Source organism: Danio rerio, chromosome 20 (genome assembly GCF_052040795.2).
Source record: "Danio rerio strain M-AB ecotype USA chromosome 20, GRCz13ab, whole genome shotgun sequence".
NCBI classification, from domain to species: domain Eukaryota; kingdom Metazoa; phylum Chordata; class Actinopteri; order Cypriniformes; family Danionidae; genus Danio; species Danio rerio.
The window spans coordinates 29,556,218-29,565,582 of record NC_141040.1 but is presented as its reverse complement, the minus strand read 5'-3'; the positions used below and the strand labels follow the sequence as shown (position 1 = coordinate 29,565,582).

The 9,365-nt window shown below is 35.5% G+C and overlaps 1 long non-coding RNA gene across 1 annotated transcript; it reads left to right on the top strand.

Moving 5' to 3' along the window:
• The first annotated feature begins 742 nt into the window (after positions 1-742).
• LOC147839189 (uncharacterized) lies at positions 743-2,672 on the top strand. Its single transcript, XR_015519262.1, has 3 exons — positions 743-1,033; positions 1,308-1,399; positions 2,288-2,672. It is a non-coding gene; the product is annotated as an uncharacterized LOC147839189 (long non-coding RNA).
• Positions 2,673-9,365: the final 6,693 nt, after the last annotated feature.

Here is a 9,365-nt window from a genome sequence, read left to right as displayed (position 1 = left end):
ACCACTAGCATTTCTATTGAAATATATATATATATATATATATATATATATATATATATATATATATATATATATATATAGCCAGATCTCAATCCAACAGAGCATCTTTGGGATGTGGTGGAATGGGAGATTCACATCATGGATGTGCAGCCAACAAATCTGCTGCAACTGTTTGATGTTCTCATGTCAATATGAACCAAAAATCTTTGAGGAATATTTCCAGTAATTTCTTGAATTTACGCCACGAAGGATTAAGGCAATTTTGAAGTCAAAAGGGGGTCCAACCTGGTACTAGTAAGGCTTAGGTATCAAAGTCAATTCTTGGAGGGCCGCAGCTCTGCACAGTTTTGCTCCAACCCTAATCAAACACAGCTGATCCAAATAATCGAAATGTTCAAAAGAATCTTGATCACCTTGATTAGTTGCATCAGCTGTGGTGTTTGATTAGGGTTGGAGCAAAACTGTGCAGAGCTGCGGCCCTCCAAGAATTGACTTTGATACATATATATACATACACACTGACTGTTGCATAAAAATAATAGGTTAAACAACAAAATGGGATTTAATCAAGCAAGTTAAAGAGCATATTGTAGGTTAAAAAACTGTTTCAAAAAAAGGTAGAATCGTTTGTGAAAATACTCTATACTACCATAAAATACCATATTAAAATGTTTTACGAAGTGCAAGGGCACAAATTTTAAAGAAAATGTGTCTGTTTTCCCACTTCCGCTTTTCACCTCCCAGGTGACGTCAGAAGAGTGACTTATGTGACAGACGCGCGCTGTTTACAGTGGGGGAGAGGAGCAAAAAGCAGAACTGGTTGTTAGTTTTGGCGTAATTTATCATCATCGTGGTATATTATTGCGTTTATGGGAACTGCACAAAATCCAGCCTGTCAACGGATCAAGTCCACAAGTTTTCTGTTGCTGTTTTGGTTCGTGAAATGGGATGAATCCGATGAGAGTGATAGCTGACACGAACAGCGAGAAACACTCCTGGATCAATCGGAGATGCAGCTTGATGGCTGTACACGGTAAGACAACTCGTTTTTCGTTTATGTTTGTCAACTTTCAAGTCCGTAAGCATTATTATTTGAGTAATTTGAAGCAACGTGATATGTTTACTTTGGTGTAGCCTATAGCACAGCTGCTACCTTGTATTGTTAAGCATATTAAATATACTTTTTTAAAGCGTGTAAAAATGTACACATATAATAAGACGACTAGTAGCATCAGTTTGCTAATATAATAAATTTATTTTATAGTTACAGCGTTGTAACTTTGTTTGCTTTGTGGTGTGTTTATTAGACTTTGGGAGACAGATGATGACCCGGAGCTGAAGGCTCTCTCCACTCGCTCAACTGTGCTTCACTTTGGCTCACAGAGTAAACTCAACTAAGGTAAAGTGGATTTTATATTCGCACATTCGATTAGTGACAGCTTGTGTGACACACTCTCAGTATTGTTTACCATAGTACTTTTATTATAATGGCTGAAATCACACGTAAATATGACTTAAAAACAACATTAGCACTATTAAACTGACAGTGAACAATGTTGTACTTTGATAGTCATTGGCTGCTAACATGATATTAGGAATTAGCAAATAATACTCTTCTGAAATTATATTATTGGGGAGAAAGTCAGAATGTGTAAATATAAAACCAATTTTACCTCAGACATTCACCTCGTTCATCGGGTAAAATATTATGACCCCTATCGCGAATTATTTGTACGTTACATCGTATTATTTGATAACAAAAACTAGAAGGGCAAAGAATTACTACAATATTTCTATATAATGCAGACAGGTAAACTCACACTATATTTGACTTCCTTTTTTTTAAAATATTGGAAACGTGTAACCATTGACTTCCATATCTGTTTTTCCCACTATAGAAGTCAAATGGTTACAGATTTTTAGCTTTCTTCAAAATATCTTGGTTTGTGATCAACATAAGAAAGTCAATAAGGTTTGAAACCACTTGAGGGAGAGTAAAAATATTCTGTCCTGTCAATGAGGAAAGGCACTTTTTATTCACATATGAGGAATATTCATCTTGTAGAAGAAAAACAAATAACATTCAAAAAATTGAAGTTTGTTCTCACATGCTCAACTTCTAATGGGTACAGTCTACTGTATATGTAAGATGGTTTGCAGTTCACTATCCAGGGGTCTGCAAATGTGGTTGGGTTTTCTGTATTGAGTTATATTAAAAATCATATGGTGAATTTTCAAATGTATATTATTAATAAACATGATTTAAACTTTTGCATTATTTCCCCAGAATATATGCATCAGCCCTCACTGCGTGTCTGACGGTGGACTACTGGAGTTCATCACAGGCTCGACGAGAATGCAGAACTGGCCACTACATTTGCTCTCCTTTCTAGATCCTTCCAGCGGGTTTACAAGGATGAGGCTGTCGGCATCTTTTCACACAGCATTCACAATTTAACACACATTAAAGACATGATGGTGTGGTACCCACATAAACGTTGGCCAACTTACTGAAAAATAATTTTAGGTTTACTTTTAAATGGGTCAGATGATATATTTTCCTTTCAGTATACACACACTCACACAGATACTTATACATATATAAAGAGTAAAAATGCTGGGTATTAACACTGCTTATGATTTTGTGCTATATAAATAAATCTTGAACTTGAGTTGCATTTAGAATTTGAACTTGAATTAGGGTTGAAGTTTGTTTAATCATAAATGCAGATCAGATCTGTAAATCAAATCTTTGTAAATATTTTATACTGTAACAACTATACTTGTCTTTTTATGGATTGTTGCCTAAATGGGATCTAATACAGATAATCTTATACACAATGAAAAAATGACAAAAAGACGCATATATAAAAACTTATTTGAAAACTATTTTGAATTATTTTGAAAAAAAAAATTTCCAGTACCTTGTTTACATGTTTCTGCATTATTCCAGACGTTCTGTGTTGTTTGTGTTTGTATTCACTTATCTACTATTAAAAATAGGGTCAATGTGGCATAACTGTGTTAAATGCCCATTAGTTTCTGTTACTGGTAAGTATTAATACTTATAGATGATCAATACTAGCTTTGCTGTTGCCAGATATGATTTTGTTATCTTACATATCTCTCTGTAAGCCAACACTGGCCTCACCATAAACCTGCTCTGTTCTCCCTCACAATAGAGTTAAATTACACTTCTCTGACTGCAGTTGTGTCTGGTGGTCTGTCCACAGGCTTTTAATTGTATGGCTGTGGTTTGTCGTTTGTGTGAGTCTCTCAGAATATCTTATCTCGGCATCCAAACGCACAACGCGATCAGTTGTCTTCAAAGTGTTTATATGCGCGGACTCCCTGATCCGATGTCACTTCCGGTCTGGCGATTTTTCAAATGCGGAAGTAAATTTCCGTAACTTAAAACGACTCCAAACGGCTTAATAATAAACTTTAACGTTTATTTTAAAGAAAATCTAGTTCTTACTTTACTCTTACACACATTGTCTTACTGGGGTGTCTAACCTACAATATGCTCTTTAAATATATTTTAAATAAGATGAAATTGAAAGATCTAAGGACTGAAACCAGCTCAAATGTTCTTGAATAAAACGTGTTATAGTGATGTACAGATGTACAAATATGTTATGTCCGAAATAGCCTTTTTTTCAAGGTGTTTTGACCGTTATGGGCCACCGTACAAGCGAAAAGCTAGATGCATAGATCCATCCCATTTGGCGTTTTAGATTCTTTTGAAAAGGTGCTGCAGTGCTTGTCAATCAGACTACGCTTCTGTGTTCGTTCTTGCTGTCAATCGCGGGGAAAATTATTGATGAAAAGTTTATGATAAACCGCTGTGAGTTTCACTCAACTAAGGGCACAGAGTTGCCCTCGGAGTCAGATTTTGATTCAACACCTGATCATTGAGCACAGATGACTTTATGACAAAGACAGAGCATAATATAAAGACAGAATGTGCGGCGAGTTTATGCTGGATTCAGTGACCGGCGCACATAGGCTCTCCCCCGTGCTGCTGTTTTGAAGGTTGTCAGATCTGCATTTGTGTGTGTGTGTGTCTGCAGTGACAGCTCTCATGCGCGCTCGTTATAACGAACGCGCGAGAGCTATCTGGCTCGTTTTATAAACAATATGAATATTCCGATCAAACTGAATACAATCTTACACCAACAACACATGGCAAGCAACACATTGATAATAACAAATAATCATATTAGATTAAATACAGCCCAACAAGTTGTTGTTTAGCCCGTTGCAGGGGTTTGGTGTGTGTCTGTGTTGTTATTGTTGAAGCGGAGAGGGAGACACAGAAAAGAGGAGCGTTTTTTTTTCTTAATGAGACTGTTTCAGTGATGATTGGACCTAGTTACACGTTTTCTCCTTCATTCACCAGCTGCAACTAATTTGAAAATAACGAAACTAATATTATTCGGCTCTGGAGTAACAAGTGAATCTCCCCTGCTATCTCTAACACAACAAAGAGGCAGAGCAGGAAAGGTTTACATATGTAATATTTTTTCCTGAGGCGATTTGAAGCAAAATACACAATGAGACTCAATCAAACTACAATGATAAGGAACTTGGTTACTTACTGGGTTATTAATGCACAGCAAGACCACATAAATAAAGAATGGACTTTGAAGGAATAAACAGTGTGAGGAGAGCTCCATTATAGTGCACTGGACAAGTCTGAACATGTTCCGCCCACGCGTGCGTGGCGTTTATCGGACATATCGTGCATCCCTATATATATATATATATATATATATATATATATATATATATATATATATATATATATATATATATATATATATATATATATATATACATAAAACTTTTATTTCTTTTTATTGTTAAATTTTACTATTTTTATATATAACAGAGTACAGATGCCCAAGATAAGCTCTACACTTTTCTGGGTCTTTTTTCATTTCTATGGAGACCTTAAGAAAAAATATATATTAATTGCAAAGTGCTTACTGACACCCCTTTAAATGTATAAAAATACTTAATATTGACCCTGAGCCTTCAAGCAGGAGCCCACACGCCACATCACCATCTCCTTATGCATGTCATAAAGCCTGTTTTAAATAAAAAGACAATTACTACAATGTCAAAAATTCTTGTGTTATAATGGCTAACAAAGTGTTGAGCAAATACTCACCTCAGAATAGTCAGACTTAACTTCAGGAGCGATGTACAAGGCATACTAAAAGTCAAAGATGTTATTTAGTTCTAAAATGACTAATGCGGTTGTCCATGTAAATTGTCAAACTTACCATGAGCACAAAGAGTCCACAGTTACTGGAGAAACAATGCATTGGAATATCCTAGGTAATGTCAGAAAAATGTATTTAATCAAACATGTAAAGAAATATACAATATAAATTATAAATCTGCTAGAATCATTAACAGATAAAAAAGTAATGTATTAAAACCATTTCAACTACAGCATGTTTGAAATAAGATGCTTCAAATGTAACAAAAAAAGCAACATCCCTTATGCATCAATGAAAAATATGCTAATTACATGTGACATCCAAATTCTCATTTGGATTTTACTTGCATAAAATGTGTCATATATATGCAACATGTATTGTGAAATGTTGCAAAAATGCCACTTATGTTTTCAACCGTTGGAATTACAAATATGTGCATGCATGTTCCTAGCCTAAATTTTATAATATGCTTTTAGTGGACTTTTTTCTCTAAGTGGACATACTTGCTATATTTCGAAATGCATGTTGCATAAATTACATGTTTTAGATTTAAAATCCACATTTTAACATGTCATATATGTATCCTAACTTGCACGTACACAATGTCATGTGTCAGATTTCTATGTGGGATCGCAGTTCACTTCATCATATATGACCCAAACAAATTATCTTAAAATGTATACCGCAAAAAATGAGAGGGTGCTCGCTGCAGAGCCATTTGAGGAGAGGTGAGCTCCAGAGAGGGGGAGCATGAGCTGTCGCTCCTCCTCCTGTAAACTGTTTTAATGCGTACACCAACCCCACCCCTAACCCTACCCCCAGTGACATCACTCGTAGAAGAAGTGCAAAAAAGGTGGAGCTCAAGCTTAAGCTCCCCCTCTCTGGAGCTCACCTCTCCTCAAATGGCTCTGCAGCGAGCACCACTTGCAAAAAATGGTACTTACGGTTGTGATGAACTGTGCGAAGTTTGTGACTTTGCAGATGAGTGAGTATCATGTGTAGCGATCTCAACATATCGCGGCCCGAGATTGCATCGATCTGAGACTGCATTATGTCCGCATCCAGACTCTTAGAGCAAATTACCACAGTTTTATTCGAAAAACAAAACTATATTTCACGTTTGTTCACAGCTGTCAGCAACACGTTTTGCCGTCGCGTTTGGTGATTGCTGATAGCCAGCGTATTTAACCTGGAATAAAACCTTTGACCAATGAAATACCTTTTGCCACGCGACCACGCCCCTTACAGAAAAAAAAATTGACTAATACCGCTACGCTATATGCGTCCGCTACGGCACTTATGCTGAAAAAACCAAGTACACCCGTCTGCAGCCCGCAGATCAGGGCGGGGCTGAATACGGGGTGGAGCTGAATGTGCAGCCCCGCCCATAAATGGGCGGGACTAAACATGTCACTCCGCCTACAAGTCTTTCATTGGTTCACGGAAACAGACGTTGATGTAATGTATGCTTTCGATTCTGGTTTTCATCTCTGCATAATAAGTACACATCTTCTGTCATGTAAATGGTCAAATTATAGTCCAGTACACCTCACGTATTATGTGTCATTTATTTAATTAAAGGCCTTTAAGGAGATATGAAGTTTTAAAGCCTTAAAAAAAAGTTTTCTGTGTTAGGGTTGGCGTTTTCCAGGTTGATCGTACAGTTGGTGGTTTTATTCACTTAGAAGAATAATGTAAACTTTAAAGAGTTTTGAGCAAAACAGTCCATCACATGAAGTTTATTAATATCAAAGATAACAAAATATATTTTTCTTTGTGGCATGTTCTCTAATTTATATACTCTGGTAATGTTAATGCTAAATATGTACAATATAAAACTTGATTCTTAACTTACTGATCTATACTACATTCTGTTTGCAGATCATTGGCATTGATATATAGGCATCACTATGATTCCTTAGGAGCATATTCTCTGTTTTATTTTATTTTACCTCAGTTCTTTCTCTCTTTTTGTTTTAATAGATTTGTGCATTTAATATTTTTTATTTTTATTTACACTTCATGTTCTCTTTTTTTTTGTTTACTTTATAACCCATGGATGAAACTTATGCAGAGGGGAATGTGAGGAGGGGGCATGCCTAGTACAAACATATTTAATTCTTTGAGTTTAACTTTAATATACTGTATGTTAAGCGACATGTTGATGATTGTTGGTTATTTTGTACAGATGCCGCCTGAGATCCTGCAGTGGATCCTACTGAGAGTTGTCACACAGGATGGTGATGGGACATTTCTGCAACTCTCACTGACATCCAGGACCTTCTGAGCCATTGTCATTCATTCATTAATTCATTTTCTTGTCGGTTTTGTCCCTTTATTAATCCAGAGTCACAACAGCGGAATGGACTGCCAACTTATCCAGCAGGTTTTTACGCAGCGGATGCCCTTCCAGCCGCAACCCATCTCTGGGAAACATCCACACACACATTCACACACACACTCATACACTACAGACAATTTAGCCTACCCAATTCACCTGTACCGCATGTCTTTGGACTGTGGGGGAAACCGGAGCACCTGGAGAAAACCCACGCGAAGGCAGGGAGAACATGCAAACTCCACACAGAAACGCCAACTGAGCCAAGGTTCGAATCAGCGACCCAGCAACGTTCTTGCTGTGAGGTGACAGCACTACCTACTGCACCACTGTCTCGCCGAGCCATTGTCAGTAATCCAAAATTCAAGAAGCAGGGTGTGTGTGTGTGTGTGTGTGTGTGTCTGTGTACACATGATAAAGAGTACAGAATATGCCAAGCAATTTTTACTGCAGATTGTTACTTTAATGCTGTAGAGGAATTTCCCTGTAAAAATATATAATTGTTTTTATGTTTATTAAAGATAATAATCACAAACTGCTGTATCTTAAATTATTATTAATATTTTCTATAAATTGTCAGTCTTCCTTTTGTACGTGTGCATGTGCATACACAGATGTTCTGTAGGTGAGACATCTGACATCTAAAAAACACAGATCTGCCAGATTTTTACTTGAACCGAGAAAGAGGGACTTTCAACTGACTGTATTGCTTTGTGTTGGTGTTTTTACTGAAGATGAAGTTGGTATTTATTTATCAGGATTTGTCAAATAAAAAAATCAGAAGTTAACACGAGTGCTGCACTTATTAATGTCAAATTTATTTTCATTAATTTGTGTCCTGATAGATAAGTAATAAATAAAACTGGCCGTTTGTGCCACACTATTAATATAATATTAAGTGTATTTAATATTCTAATTAAATGAAATAGAATAACAATGTTGTACGTGACTCTTAATAACCAAACAAAATCATTATAAAAATTATTTTTAAAGATCTACAGTGCAGAAATGGATCCAGAAGGGTTGTTAGAAAGTGGTATTAAAGTATTTACCCTGTATTTACAAATAATACAAAAATATAACCAAGAAGACTGCATTTTAATTCAGTAGTATTAGATTATGAAATTATTAGTAACTTATTAATTAAATTGTAGAACAGTTATTAAAACCACCCAGTAGGTGGCAGCAGAGCACTGTCTTCATTCAAATGGAGAAACTGAACAAAACTTTAATGGATTAGTAAATATTAAATAATGAAATTGATTGCATTCATAGATGACACACCATGTAATATGAAAAAAATTAATAAAAAATTTTACTTATGCTGGAACATTTACATATAACAGATAATATACGTTTATATTCATAGCAGCGTCAAAGTAAAAAAAAATCCATTATATGATGAAATAATCTGATTTAATAAGTAAAAAGGTTACAAACATATACTTCCCTTAATAAATAATAGCTTATCCCTGCTCTTAATAAAACTCAAAGCAGTGCAGTATTGAAAGAGAAACAATTGGACACATGCCCAATATTTTTAATAGTATAATTTTAATATTTTCAATTGTAAATTTTCTCCCATTCAAAGGGAAAAAATTAAACTGAACTAAAAGCACTGCATTTTATTTTAAAAGACTCCACCTTTATTTGCTGTAAATATGCAATATGCATTTGCATTTTGAAGCAAAATAATAAACCATTAAAATATCAGAACTAAAATCACTGCGTTTCTGAAGTGACACCATTGTGAAAAGAGTCTTTTGAGTCTTTTGTAATATTTTTTAGCAGGAAAA